The sequence below is a fragment of the Cricetulus griseus genome, chromosome 4 (assembly GCF_003668045.3).
Source record: "Cricetulus griseus strain 17A/GY chromosome 4, alternate assembly CriGri-PICRH-1.0, whole genome shotgun sequence".
NCBI classification, from domain to species: domain Eukaryota; kingdom Metazoa; phylum Chordata; class Mammalia; order Rodentia; family Cricetidae; genus Cricetulus; species Cricetulus griseus.
In genome coordinates this window covers 55,993,606-56,008,980 of record NC_048597.1, presented here as the reverse complement: position 1 = coordinate 56,008,980, position 15,375 = coordinate 55,993,606, and the positions used below count along the sequence as shown (strand labels likewise).

Genomic DNA, 15,375 nt, shown 5'->3' with positions numbered 1-15,375 from the left:
CAGAACATGGCTTTATTGGATACTCCCCAGAACTGCTAGAGAGCAACACTCTGCCAGAGTACAGCCCTGGGGAGTCTTTCTTCACTGTGTTTGGGGTGTTCTTCCCGGCAGCTACAGGTAGGTGCTCTCGGCTCTTTCTCACTCTTACCTTAGGGTTGTAAACGCTTGATTCCCCAAGCATAGCATCACAGTTGACCTGCATGCTCTCTTGGAATGTGTAGCTGACTTGGTGACGGTGTTAGCTCTGACTAAAAATCCATTATTTTCACAATGGGTTTGACTGGTCCTAATTTCTGGGAGGCCTTGACCTGCTTTCAACAGTCTTCATTCCTTTATACAAATTACATATATTGATCAAATTAGTAGGAGGGGATTATTTCTCTTCAGGCAGGACAGGATGGGTTCCTAAGCAGGACAAACTGCCTCTGTCATTCTAGAATGAGTTTGGACTGTGTCCCTACCCTGCCCTGTGGTCCATTGTGTTTTCTCCCAGGGATCAGAGAAATGAGGTCCCTGGGCAGGGATTGTACCTACTTATCCTGCCTTCCCCGCTTTCTGCTTTACGTGGAGGAGACAATAGGAGAACCTTCTGCCTCATGTGTGGATCCCTGGCCCAGAAGGCAGGAAGCTAACGTGCGACAGGTGGCCCATGGGGAAATGCTCAGGACAGGGCTGTCTCCAGAGCACAGACCAGAAGAGTATCTCTGTTGCTGATCTGGAGCCAGCTGTCTCCTGTCCTCTGCTTCCTACATGCTCACGCCATGTCCTTACTTGGTACCCTTTCCCCCACATAGGCAAAGGGGCGGGGAAAGGAGAAGCTCCTGGGATGTCTAACATGAAAGAGATGCCATACAGATGTTGGAGGGAAGTGCGAATCCGTACTCACTTGTCCTACTGATGGGAGCGCAAAATGGTCACACCACTTTAGAAAAGTTTGACCATTTCTTAAAAATTCCATATATCCAGCTGTTCCACCTCTAATTATCTGGAAGCAAGTGAAGACTTGTATGTGAAAATTCAAAGCAACTTAATGTGAGCTAGAGCGATGGCTCAATGGTTAGGAGCACCTACTGCTCTTACAAAAGATGAGAGTTTGGCTCCCAGCTCCTACATGGCTCATAACTGCCTGTAACCCCAGTTCCGGGGGGGGGGGGGGGTGTCAGATGCCCTCTTCTGGTCTCTACAGGCACTGCACTCAGTGCATGCACACGCGCGCGCGCGCGCGCGCGCGCGCACACACACACACACACACACACACACACACAAATAAGTAAGTAAGTAAGTAAATAAATAAATAAAAATGAAATACAATATTCAGAGCGGCTTAATTTATAGAGTCCCCAAATGAAAATTTCTGGAATGCTTATCAACATTGTATGTAGATAAGTTTTGGTATAGCCACACAGCAGGAAGAGCAGTATAAAAGGAAGGCATTGATATATGCAGCAAATATATATATATATATATATATTATATATATATATGTGTGTGTGTGTGTGTGTGTGTGTGTGTGTGTGTGTATACGCCTGAGAATAATTATGCTGAGCAAGTCAGACAGAAAAGACGCAAAATGTTAAAAAAGTAAAATCACATAAACCCTATTTATATAACATTCTAGAAGAAGTGGGGCTTTAGTTAGCAGGAGGATGCCTGGGGACAGAGGTAAGGGGATTTGAGGGAGGGCCTGCTGGGCTCAGGACACTTCAGGATGAAGAATACATTCTGGGTTATGCTGGTAGCTTCACAGTGTATCTGACTCTCTCCTTGAAAACATGCAGTTTACTGAGTCTGAGTTATGCTTGAATAAAGCTGTTTAAATGAAAGAAACACTTAACTTTAACCATCTTGCCCAACCCTACCCTCTTCTCTGGTAAAGGCCCAAGGTGAGGTCGATCCTATCTGTATTTCCTACTGCCTCCTGCTCAACTCTGCCACACTCTCCCGAGAGCCTCCCCAAATGAAAGGGATCCTTCCGAGGTCATGGGTGGCTTCTGTGGTACTAAGCAGTGAGTGTGTCTGATTTCCTGCTTTATTTGACCTCCCGCTAGCCACTGCTTCCCTTTCCGTCTGAATGCCCGTCACACACCACTAGTGCCTTCCCTGCCCCTGCTCTCATCTCCTCTTCTGTCTGCCTGTCAGATGTTTGGCTTTCTCAAGCTATGCCTAGCCCTTCTCTTCTTTCCCTTATTTTTGTGTGTGAGTGTGTATGTATGGATGGGTGTGCGTATGGAGGCTGAGGACAACCTCAGGTGTCATTCCCCCGGTTCTAGCCACCTTGGTTGCTGAGACCAGGTCTCTTTCCAGTTTAGAACTTGCCAAGTTGGCCAGGCTGGCAGGCCAGTGAATTCCAAGGACCTGCTTGCCCCTGACTCTCCAGTATTGGTACAACAAGCACATGGACCATACCGGGCTTTGTCACATGAATTTTAGAGATTGGGTCAGGTCCTCCAGTTACACAGCAAGCACTTTACCATCAGAGCCATTTCCCCAGCCGGTTTTTCTTAATCTTTCCCAATCCCCTTATTTAGTGATCACCCACAAAGCTGAGAGGACTCCCACATTCACCCAGCTAGCACAGGCTTCTCCTCAGCACACCCCACAGTTTCTTCAGTGGCCTGTATAGCATCTGGGATGCTTCAGACCCAATGAATTCAGAACCAAACTGTTTTCTTCCCTCCTCCAACTGGCTTTTCTCTTTCCTTCCTGTTCTCAGGGATGGTGTCCAGCAGCAGGGACTTAGCCCTACTACTCCCATCTTCCTCCTAGAACTCTCCAAGTCCTGACAAGTTTACCTTCCAAATAGCACTGGATTCTCTTCACTTGCTCTCAACTCTACCACCTGACCACTCTGTTGTGAGATACACCCCTCTACTCCATCCCCAACCTTGGAAATGAGCCTGAAACTAGGGCTGTGTAGGTAGACTCCTGGTGTGCAGGTCCTGGTTGGGCGGAACAATGTATCTCTTTCATTTTCTAAAACGGAGAGAGTCTGTCTCTGACTCAAGCTTCCACCCAGCAGGGTGACTTAAGATTCATCCCTACCCCTGTGACTCAAAGCCAGCGCTGGTCAGGCCATTCAGGATGTCTCTACCCAGTGCTGCCATGGTTCCATCAGTTCCAGCTTTTGGGGCTCTTACCCAGTGCCAAGGCACTTTAGATGGTCTTGCTGTTGTGTATCTGCGTACAGAGCCAGGCCTTCCCAGGTCCTCTCTGAAGGGCCTTCATGTTTCTGCTGCCTTTAAGCTGCTTTGGGAGACGAGAAACCTGCTGAATTTGAGAGCCCTACATTTAGGGCCTAAGTATTTCCCAGACCCTTGGTTCTCTGGGGTCCCCCCAGTACTGCCAGGGAGTGGGTCCAGGGTCCTTATTATCTCAGATTCTGTGGGCCTACCTTTCCTTACTCCTAACCCTAGGGCCAATCTTCTATGTGAATGTGATGGGGAGTTGTTCTGCCCTAGGGTGTGACCAGCACATTCACACAAGCTCCCACTGAGAGAAGGGCCTCCCCTTGGTGTAATGCTTTGCTTTTGCTAAAATTCTTCATTGATTTTGAACAAGGGACCCCTGTAATTTTATTTGATTTGTCCCCACGAGTGATGTAGTTCCTGTTCTGGTTCCCCAAGCTGTCACCAGCCATCTGCCCGATTCTCTTCTACTATTTTGAATCTGTGAAACATCATAAGGACCCTGGGCTGTGGAGGAACAAACCTGAACAATAGTTGGGTGAATTCTGCACATCTTCACCAAAGCCACCAATCAAATCTAGCTGAGCTTCCTCTTGAATGGACAGAAAAAGAATGAGGGAAAAGGGAAGAAATGAAAAAAAAAAGAGATTAACATTTAAAACTGCTTACTGGTCCCTCCTGCCCCACCCCTCCAAGACACTGGACAAGGGGTTCCATGAGTTTCCTGGGCCTGGCAGAGAGTTCCCACCAGGTGAAGACCCTGAGCCAGAGAGGCCAGGGTAGCTGTTGTGCCTGGACAGGAGGCTCACCTCACCGTGGCTGCTCATAATGCTGTTCTCCCAGAGTGTCACTGGGTCCCCAGGAGGCTGTGGTCCTGATGCTCTCCTAGTTGGTGAGTAAAATAGGGGAGCAGTGCCTGGTCTAAGTGATATGGTGGTGAGCCTCCTCTCCAGATGAGAATCAGCAGTGGCCTGCAGCTTGGGAATGCCACTTGGCAGGGAGAGTTGAGCTGAATTAACATGAGATCAGTTGCCAGGCCAGCCACTCAACTTGCTACCTTTTCTCTCATTTTCATGTTTGTGTGTGTGTGTGTGTGTGTGTGTGTGTGTGTGTGTGTGTGTGTGTTGCTAGGAACAGAAACTCTACCATTAAGATATATCCCAGTCTCTTCAACTTACTGTCTTTTAAATCACTTTACCCTCTTGATAATCACAATGCAAATTCTGTTCCAGGGAGGGTGTCTGTATTTCTTTTGAGACAACTAAGAATATTGGTTGAGATGTATTTTCTAAGACAGAGGCTTGCTGGGTAAAGTGCTTGCCAAGCAAGCCTGCTAACCTGGGTTCTGGTCACTGAAGCCCACATAAAATCCAGACACAGGAGTGCAAGCATCTACAGTCCCAGCGAGCCTCCGGGAGATGGGCAGTGGAGACACACGAATCTCTAGAAGGTACAAGTCAGCTAACCTGTTTTTTTTTTGCAGGAACTTTATCTCAAATAAGGTGGAAAGGTGAGGGCTGATGTTCCAAGGTTGTCCTCTGTCTGCCTGCCACGAATGTCCCATGGTACACACACACGGCCACACCCCACACATGAACAGGCATCCACTCCCCAACACAGACATATATTCACAAACACAGATTTATTTTTTTGCACTTTATGAAATTATTATTTTGTAACAGTCCACATGTAAAATTATCACACTGAAGAGCGTGTCTGCCACACAGGCTTCTATGTGCCAACTTAGGGCCTCCTCGGCAGCTCTCAACCAGGCTGAGAACCTCTGATCCGAGTTTGTTTTCCTGACTGGGGAAGGAAGGGTGCATAAAGGCTTGGGAAGGACCTGATGAAGATCATACAGCTAATTAGGAAGCAGAGAGGGGACCAAGCTATTCTCCCCTGACTCTGTTTGCTAGGGCCCCAAAGTAAACATGGAGGCAGGGTGAACGATCTGCACCACTTGTTTTTTCTCCTGGCAGATGTTCGGTTGAGCTATGAAAAGCATGGATGATTGGCAGTTTCCATGGTGATAGATTTGCCAGGGATTAGCTGTGAGTGAGTCATGGCTGGGGCTCCCTCCCTGCACCATCCTCTTCCTGGCTGTGGAGAAGGGAGTTTTGAAGAATAAACATTTTGGTGCATTCCCACTCCCAGAGCCATGTCTGTAACCTAGATACTTTATTCAAGGTGGGGGTGACTTCAGAGGAGCAGCAGAGTGGTAGGGGTGGTGGCCCCACTGTATTTATGAAGCCTGACCTCCTGTTCTCACCAAGCTGGCCCCACCGCACCCTGTGGTAGGGGTTGCAGGGGTGGGAATAGGGGCAGTTTCCTTCTCCAAGCTGTACCACCAAACTCTCCAACTCCAAACATCCCTCCATACAGGGTTTTCCCAAACACACCCTCACAGAGGCAGCCACTCCAGGAACCCAGGACCACAGTTCATTGGAGGAGGCGGGAGCTTGCTGAGAAAAATACCAGTTGGATGGAGTCACTGAAACCTTGTCCTCAAATCCCAACCTCTTACTGGAAAGGATAAGAGGTTCTTTGGCCACAGTCAGCACTTGGGGCTGTGGCTGACCACACCCAGCATAAAGAAATTGGTGGGAAACCAACAGCTTTTTACCAGAATGTCCACAGCCATCGTCTTTGTCAAGGTCTATTTCTGTGATGCCCTTGACTCTTGAGCCCAACTTCCTGTTTACACACATGTGCCCTGGGAAGCTGTCTGTCTGCAGGATCTACATCCTGGTTGCCCCTTGCTTATGGCCCAGTCACTCCCCTCCCTGACCCAGGCTATTAGGGCTGACCTGACTAACCATCCAACCTTCAAGCTATTTCCCCACCCCCCCCTCGAATGTTGTCTGTCGTGAATGAGGACAAGCACCTGCTGGACTAGAGGGCAGACTCCAGGCTTAAGGACTAGAGAGGACCAAGAAAGGATGTGACAGACGCCACACCATTCTGACGTACTTTGGGCAGGAAAATTGTTTGATAATTTTATAGAAATAAATTTATCAAACTATTATAATTGTTATTGTTATAGCCAATTATGTTACATACTATGCTGAGCTCTTACATACTATGCTGAGCTCTTGATATATAAGCCTTTCATTTAAACCCTCCCTGGGTCTGTGAGAAACAGAGTTGACCTTAGTTTGTTTTCTATTGCTATCACAAAATACCTAAGACTGGGTAATTTATAAAGAACAGAAGTTTAGTCGACTCATGATTCTGGAGGCTGAAAAGTTCAAGAACACATCTGATCAGCATCTGATAAAAGCCTAGTGAATTGTGAGAACATTCTTGAGGACGCCACATGGTGAGGCATAGCAAAGCGTGCTAGCTCTGATTTTCTCTACACCCCAACCCGGTTATCATCCCTCCTTTACCTTCCTAGTGTTGGAATTACAGGCATGTACCACTGCGCTGGGCTAGACAGTGCTTTCTGTTCTTAGTGTTATATGATGCAAAGAGAAGAGCCCAGGTCTTCATACATCTTGAGTAAGTGCTTTACTATTGGTCCATACTCTTTAGTGTTTTCTTCTTATAAAGCCACCAATGTCACCATGTGGTCCCATTCTTATGACTTCTTATCCTAATTAACACTCAAAAGTTTCGTCTCCAAATGCCTTGGATACAACCTCCCCCTCCAACATAGCCCAGGTTATCCGGGGATTTGCTGTACAGCTGATCTTCCTGCCTTTGTCCTCCAAATGCTGGGATTATAGAAGGGCACCACCATGCTCAGATAACATGAACTTTTCACTTCAGTTTCCAACATGTGAACCTTTGGAGGAATGCTGCGGCACCTTCCATGAAGTCAATGAAGCCTTGGCTTCAAGGTCCCTCATTTGCACAAATTCCTGCTAAGGCCCCACCCTATGTTTACTTGAGGTCTACTGCCGTTCACCCAGATGATAAACAGTGAACCCCACTGCTTCTCAAGCACTCAAGAGAGGACCCATGATGTCCCGGGGCTATCCCTGTGCTGAAGCCAGCAAACCTTGCCAGAGCCCTGGCATTTGCAAGGCCCTGTTTGATACTATCTGTCCCATCGGCATTCTTACAGCTTTGAGGAGGTGAGGACTGCAGAAAGAGTCATGCTTGGGCCAGAAGGCATCACCCATGATTCCCTTCTGGGACACCATCTTCTGGGTCTGTCTCATTCTTGTCTGGTTTGTGAGTGTCCATCTTTTCTCTTCCCACTGAGCGGGTGCCCAGCTCTTTCCACAATGACCAAATGGGCATTTGCTACTGATACAGAACCTGTCTGGAGCTAAAAGAGAATAAGCATGAATTAGTCACTTATTTGGGGTTCTCACGGCCCCCAGGCATTAACTTCCATTAGCGATCTGAAGGAAGGTGTGACCATGACACAAGAAACCACAGGACTAAAAAGTGGGCAGGGATAGGACAGTGTACAGTCTCCTAAAGTTGAGTGAATGGCCAGCCATGCTGGGGACTTGGGGGCAGAATGGAGTCCTTGCAGAGGAAGGAGACAACATGATAACCAGTGAGGCCCGGCAGCCAGTCAACTGGTAATGGTGGGGACCTTGCCAAAGGGCCCTGATTTAGGAGAACCATGGAAGGAGTGTTGTTTGGGGTAGAGCTAGAGCCTGGGAAATACAGCCCTTGACATCAGATTGATCTGGCAGCAAGCAGTGGGGCTCAGCTCTCTAGCTGAGTCCACAGCAACAGGACTTGGCCCCGGGGAGGCAATTGTATCTGCATATTCTAAGCTACAGAAAACACAGTCTCAGAATGCACCACCGATGCGTGGCTGGAATATTCTTAATAAGGCTAGATGAATTAACTTTCTTACCTCCAGTTAGTTAAGCTCAAGTCACTTCTTAGTTTTCTTCATATTTAGACCTTGGATTTTTGTTGTTGTTGTTGCTTTTCCTAGATTTTCAATAACATTTTCTTTTCTTGCTGCCAAACAAGCAATCTACACATCTCTTAAAGGTTATTGCGTATGTCCGTGCTCCATCCCTATTGAGTCATGTATTTCTTACCCAGGACCTCTATCCTTCTCTGTTATCCTGGGGCTTCCTGTCAATCCTGAGTTATTACTGCTGCTCTTTCCCCCCTTGTGACTGACATTTTCATTTTGCTGGAGTACATACTTTAGCAGCTTTCTCAGAAATGATATGGGAAGTTTCTGAGCTCTTGTCGGCTTAACTTTATTTCTCCGTAATTGATAACCTGGCAAAAACTCTAGTTTAAAAACAATCTTCGCTACAAATTTCAAAATTAGTGTTTTTAGAATTCAGTGTTGGGGGCTGGAGGGATGGCTCAGACGATAAGCTCACTGGCTGCTCTTCCAGAGGTCCTGAGTTCAATTCCCAGCAATCACAGGGTGGCTCACAGCCATCTGTAATGAGATTTGGTGTCTTCTTCCAGCGTGTAGGCAAACATGCCAGAACACTGTATACATAATAAATAAATAAATAAATAAATAAATAAATAAATAAATAAATAAATAAAATCTTTTAAAAAAAGAATTCAGTGTTGATGAGAAGCCCGATTCTGGTCGGCTTTTAGTTCTCATGTTAATGTTCAGGGTTTTGTTTTGTTTTCCCCTTGGCAGCACTTGGATTTCTCTGGGAATAGCACAATGATGTATTTAGGTGCTGGGAAGTAATGGGAATGAAGACAGGGGTCTTCTTCATTTGGGGAAACTGCTATCTCTTATCCTGGCATTTTCTTTTATCTTCTCTGTTTCTGTTCTCTCTCTGTTCTCTGGCTACTATAATCTCAAATTTCTCTCTGATTTCCTGAACTTTCCTACCCTTGTCTATTTCTATCCTACATGCCAAGGGGATACACTTAATTTTATTTTTCAGATCTATGACATTTACAGTTTATTGTAAAATAAATTATAAAATTAATTAATTAATTAATTATATGTTCCCCCACGTGGGTCTCAGGGATCAAACTCAGGTTGTCAAACTTGGTGGCAAATGCCTCAACCCACAGAACCATCTCACCAGCCCAGATCTATGGCATATTTAACTTTGATGATCACATTTTAAACTTTTAATAATTCTTTCTTTTTGGAATTTTTTTCCTCAGCATTTTCATTTTGCTGGAAGGATATTCCTCTTGGATGTATCCGGAACTACTAATTAATGTTTTTCTCCAAAATTCTCTCAGCCACGACTTACTTATGTGTTTCTCCCATCGGGGTTGTTCCGTGTTTATTCAGGCTTTTGTTTATTGGTTGTGGTTCTCAATCCTCATCTGGTGAGCTCTGGTTATGTGGGTTCTTGTGCTATAAGTTGTTCAGTACTGTTTTCCTGCTAGATGGGAGGGCAAGCACAACACATTTGTGTGCCTGGATGATTTGTGGGCGGGGCTTCCATCGAGGTACAGCATCCACACTGGCAGCCTGGCAGCCTGGCAGCCTGGCAGCCCTCAGGCCATGTACTGAGACTCCCTAGGAGCCTTCCAAAGCGGCCCTTTCCAACCCTTTCAAGCAGTTGTTTTTAATTGTCTCTGTGTCCCAAACAGGAGACGTTTTGTCTTCTTAGAGTAGATTCATTCTCTCTGCATAGAGACACTCGTTAATCCCACCAACACCTTTTTACTAGTTTCTTTAAGGAGAAGGGGAATTAATAGAAAGAAAACATGAATGGCCTGCCACATCATTTCCAACCTTATTGTTGTTCCAACCCATAGTGGAAAATTGTCTTGAGCTTATATGTAGTTATATATATTGACTTATATATATTGACAGTGTTTGCCTTGTATGCACGAGGCCCCAGTTTGGAGCAGCAGCTCTGTATGCAAGAGCCTGTCATCCTGGCACTTGGAAGGTACATAGAGTCAGCCTGAGCAGGAGACCCCGCCAGAAACAAAGATAAAAAAAATGATCATTGTAAAACACTGGGAAAACAAACAAATTGTAGAAAAAAAAGTTCTTCCATCATACAGAAATAATATGATTAATATTTGTAAACATGTTCTAGCTCCGTGTGTGTGTGTGTGTGTGTGTGTGTGTGTGTGTGTGTGTGTGTGTGTGTGACAGGGTGTAGGCCAGAGGTCTACATTGTGTGTCTTCCTTTGTCATTCTCCATCCTGTTTTCTGAGACAAGGTTTCCTCACTGAATCTGGAGCTGGCCCATTCAGCTAGACTGTCTGGCCACAAGCCCCAGGGGTGCTGCTGTCTTGACCTTCCCAGGGCTGGTATCTTAGGTGTATGCTACCATTCCCTCTTTATGTGGGTGCTAGAGCCTCAAACTCAGGTCTATTCTTTGTGTCCAAGAACTTCATGGACTGAGTCTGTTCCCCTTCTCTCTCTCTGATAACAATGGGAATATGCCATATGTTCTGTTTCTGCTAAGTCTCTTTAAACAATAGCTGAGCCCGCCCTTCTATGTCACAGCATATCCTACACTGACTCTGAAGCCTAGTATTTCTTGAAGGCATATCATCATCATTTACTTAGCCAACCCTCTAGCTTTAGACATGAGATAGTTTGTAATTTTCACTGCTTAAATAAGTATTTCTATGTAGTGATGTGCTGTTTGTAATCTAAGGAATAAAACTGGCCTGAAGATCAGAAGAGCAAAGTGGCTAGCCACTAGCTCTTACCTCTACCTCAGACTGGAAGGGGTCATCCTGTCTGATCTTCAGGCAAGCTTTATTAGATCACACACACACATACACACACACACACACACAAAATCACCACATTTATAAACCTGTTAGTTACACCTTTATTCATAGGTATTCTGGTTTGCTTTTCTGTTGCTGTGATAAAACAGTCCAACCAAAAGAAATTCGGAAGAGAAAAGGGTTTATTTGATGTCCTAGTTAGGGTTTCTATTGCTGTGCCGAAACAGCATGATGGAAAAGCAAGTTGGAGAGGGAAGGGTTTATTTGGCCTACACTTCCACATCACTGTTCATCATTGAAGGAAGGACAGGAACTCAAACATGGCAGGAACCTGGAGGCAGGAGCTGATGAAGAGACCTTGGAGGAGTGCTTCTTCCTGGCTTGTTCCCCACGGCTTGCTCAGCCTGCTTTCTTATAAAACCCAGGATCACCAGCCCAGAGGTAGCCGCACTCACCATGGGCTGGGCCTTCTCCCATCAATCAGCTTTCCTACAGCCTGATCTTACAGAAGCATTTTCTTAACTTGAGCTTCCTCCTCCCAGATGACTCTAGCTTGTGTCAAGTTAACAGACACCTGACCAGTACATTTGGGTTATACTTTCTAGTAACAACAGTACATCACTGAGGGAAGTCAAGGAAGGAACCTGGAGGGAGAAAGTGAATCAGAGACCATGGAGGAATGTTGCTTGCTGGCTTGCTTGCTAGCTTTGTTACTTAGCCCAGGGCCCACTTGCATAGGGATGATGCCTCCCACAGTGGGCTAGGCCCTCCCACATCAGTCATCAACCAGGATAATTCCTCACAGACATGTCCACAGGCCAATCTGATTGAGACAATTCTTCAATTGTGGCTCCCTCTTTCCAGATGACTTTCGGCTGTGCCAAGTACAGACAACACAGCGCAGTAGTACCCCTGGCTATTTGGGAAAACTCTTAGTGGTAGAGTACCCGGGACAAAAATGTGTGTAGAGTCAATTCTTAGTCCAACATTCAGGGTTCTTTTGAACTAGCCCCCCTGTAGCTTCCTGGCCCCAAGCCCTCACTCTGCTACTCCAGGGTTCCCTAAGGCATCACAGCAGAGGCATTAGAAATGGTACTATCAGAGTCAGACAGATTAGGGCTGAAGCATGGCTTTGCCAGTTACCAAATGTGAACCTTTAGGCTGTTTCAGTCAACTTTTCTAGAGCTTTCCCATAAAACAAGGGAATAATTCCCATTTTCTGGTGTGGTTGTGGTAAATGTTTAACAGAAAGAAAATTTGCACAAAGCACTTATCCAGCTCTGCAGGCTGAGTGTCAGTCTACAATGGTGGTATCAGACCCATGTCATCCCTGAGTCGACTAAAATCTCTTTCAGGGCCATGCTCCTCCTGCCTCCATCTCCACCTGCTGTGTCAAGAGTTTCATGGTGACATTTCCCTTCACACTGAGTTGATAGAGCACTCATGTGCTGGGCCCTCATCTCACTTTGTCCTGTTGAGTATGTCTAGAGAGAGGAAATATCTCCCTCCTCCCCAGCTGTGCTATTGGTCCCTCACCAGGAGGGATGAATTAATTTTCATTACTTTTTTGAGGGGGGTTTAGTTTTTTGAGACAGGTTTTTACTATGTAGCTCTGACTGTCCTGGAACTTTCCATATACAGTAGACTGGACATCCACTTGCCTCTATTGGTGTTCTTGGGGACTGGAGGTAATAAGATAAAGGAGACTGACACAGTGATCGCTGATTGCCACAGATTTTTGTCATTTGGAGCCCTCTGGTAGGTCAGGAGCTCTGAACATGGCACTTGGTCCTGGCTGCTGGGTGATACCTGGCCCTGGGAGTACTTGAACCCTCCGTGAAATAGCTGGCAGCAGAAGAAATACACAGGCCTTTTGTTCCTAGGAGCCACTTTGGGCATTGTCCTAGCTAAGCAGGCAGAGCTCAGCATGGGGCATCAGGACCTTTGTGTGGCGGTGAGCACCCTCCCTCATCCTTGATACTTTCCACAGAGTGATAAGATGCTTTCAGAGCTAGGAGGGATTTCCTCTTGAGCACAGCACAATCCACAAAGGTCCCTTTCACCGCCCTGCAGATGCCTCCCCAGTTGCCAGGGGAGATGGAGCTTTGGCCTGCTTGCACTGTTGCAGATGGCAGCTAACAGGAAAGGGCCCAGAGGAGAGGAAGGGACCACCCTGGGGAGAGCTATTTGCTTCACAGAGTACCCTGCCTCACTTCATCCCATGTCTGGGTGTCTTTCAGGCGTCATGGCTGGCTTCAACATGGGAGGAGACCTGAGGGAGCCTGCCACCAGCATACCTCTAGGTTCCCTAGCAGCTGTCGGCATCTCGTAAGTTCCCCTCAGTGTGAGCTGGAGAATGGGAGAGAAAAACCTCAGGCAGAAGAGGGGACTCCCCTTTTGTTCTGAGAGTGCCCTGGCTGTGACCAACCTATTTCGTATTCCAATCCTCCTTTTTACACTCGGTGGGCCGGAAAATTCACGTCTGCTGGGTTCAGACACTGTCCTTTCACACCCCCTGCCTGAGATTGCTTCAGGAGGAGGAAGGTCATGAATGCAAACCAAACCCTTCCCTTGCCCCACCCCCTCAACCACCCTGCCTCTTCTCCACCCTCATTTTGAACTTGGGGATTTTTTTTTTTAACCACTGAGTTCCCAGGGTCGTGGTGGGAACATGGTGATGAAGTATGTTGCAATCACAGACTACTGTCTGCATCCTGTTCGTCAGCTTTCTGAGTGTCTATAAGTGTGTGTGTGTGTGTGTGTGTGTGCACGCACGAGCGCGCACGCAAGCATGAGTGTGTGTATGTAGGTAGGTGTTTAAGTATGTGTGTGTGTCTACATGTGTACACCTTATGGATAGAGGGAGATGCTGCATGCTAGGATGAATAGCAGAAGCTCAGAGATGGGTCTGTTCCTTCCCCTCCTATTCCCCCAGGGTTGTTGGTTTCTGGGGTTTAGTTCCCATCGTGCTGCTCTTACTAGCAGACTGTGCCATGACCTTGGGTCTGTTTCTGACCCTCTAGAGTCTTCTGCTGTTTTTCTTGTATGGGCAGAAGGGTGCATCTCTGCCTTCATTGGACAGGTGTGGGAAGGCAATAAGGTCCTGATGGGAGATGCTGACAGTACCTGCACAACACAATACTTTAAAATGTTAAAATAAAGCCAGGTGTTGGTAGCACACACCTTTAATCCCAGCATTTGGGAGGCAGAGGCTGGTGGATCTCTATGAGTTCCAGGCCAGCCTGGTCTACAGAGTGAGTGCCAGGATAGGCTCCAAAGCCACAGTGAAACCCTGTCTCGAAAAACCAAAATAAATAAATAAAACGTTAAAATAGCCACCTGCAAACGCCTACTGCGGTGCCTCCATTGCTGCCAATCAGGCACAGGGCTCCTGGCCATGTGTGCAAAATGAGACAGCATTGGGAAGAAATGAAGAGACAGGGAGAGCCTAGTGTTGGGAGGAAGAGGAAGAAAGTTCCATATGAGCAGCCAGCCAGAAGTCAGAGGCTGGTGTATCCTGTCATGGCCTAGATGGGCAGCCCTCAGGATCATGTGACTTATTCTCCCATACAGGGCCACAGCTTGGTGGTAGAGCCAGGCTATGGCTCTGCCTTTTAATTCTCCCTTCTGTGTCTGTTGCTGTGATAAAACACCATGACCTTGGGGAGGAAAGGGTTTATTTCAGCTTATAGTTTATGATCCATCGTGGAGGGAAATCGGGTTACTCAACCTGCCCAGGAATGGTGGCACCCACAGTGGATCCTCCCCCATCAATCATTAATCAAGAAAATGCCCCCCACCACTCGCCTACAGGTCACAGGCCAACCTTACAGAGACATTTTCTCAGCTGAGGTTCCCTCTTCTCAGATGACCCTAGCTTGTGCCAGGGTGACAAAATACTCAGTGTTGTTATCTGTGGTCTAGAGACCAGAGGCGCAAGAGATGACTGGGTAGTTCTGCTTGGAGGAAGATGGATGGGCTGTGGGACAGCAGGTCAACCCCGACCAAGTCTTGGTAGCTGGACTTCCCACTTCCCCACCTCGACATCCTTCTTTAATATAAGAATGAGAACGCTGCTGCCTTGGTTCCAGAGGAGAAAGAGTACAGAATGCAGCTTCCCAGGCTAGCTCTGTGACTTCACGGCTGGCCTCCTTTCATGACACAGGTTCCCACAGAAACTCTCTTGGGTTTTGCAGGTGGTTTCTGTACATCATCTTTACCTTCCTGCTTGGTGCCATCTGCACCCGAGAGGCCCTCCGCTCTGACTTCCTGATAGCTGAAAAGGTGGGTGTGTCCCTTGCCCCCCAAAGGGCTCAACCTGCAGGGCTTACTCATTCCATGAACACACACACACACAACTGCCTCCCCTTGTAGCTCTGTCTGGGAATCTGTATCATCTTCAGCCCAGGACCAAATCAGGGTTTTGGGGATAGGCCTGTGGAAAATGGATCCTTAGGATGGTCCTCAGATTCCAGCATCCAGAGACGGACATGAATGCAGGAGACCAGATAATAGGGTCATCATAAAGAAACCAAGACAAAGGGTGGCGGTAGGCAGCTCTGTTGGTAAA

At 47.0% G+C, this 15,375-nt stretch overlaps 1 non-coding gene across 1 annotated transcript; it reads left to right on the top strand.

The window, feature by feature from the left end:
* On the top strand, positions 1-15,089 carry LOC100756489. The gene is made up of 3 exons (XR_004769811.1): positions 1-117; positions 13,046-13,133; positions 15,002-15,089. It is a non-coding gene; the product is annotated as an uncharacterized LOC100756489 (transcript).
* Positions 15,090-15,375: the final 286 nt, after the last annotated feature.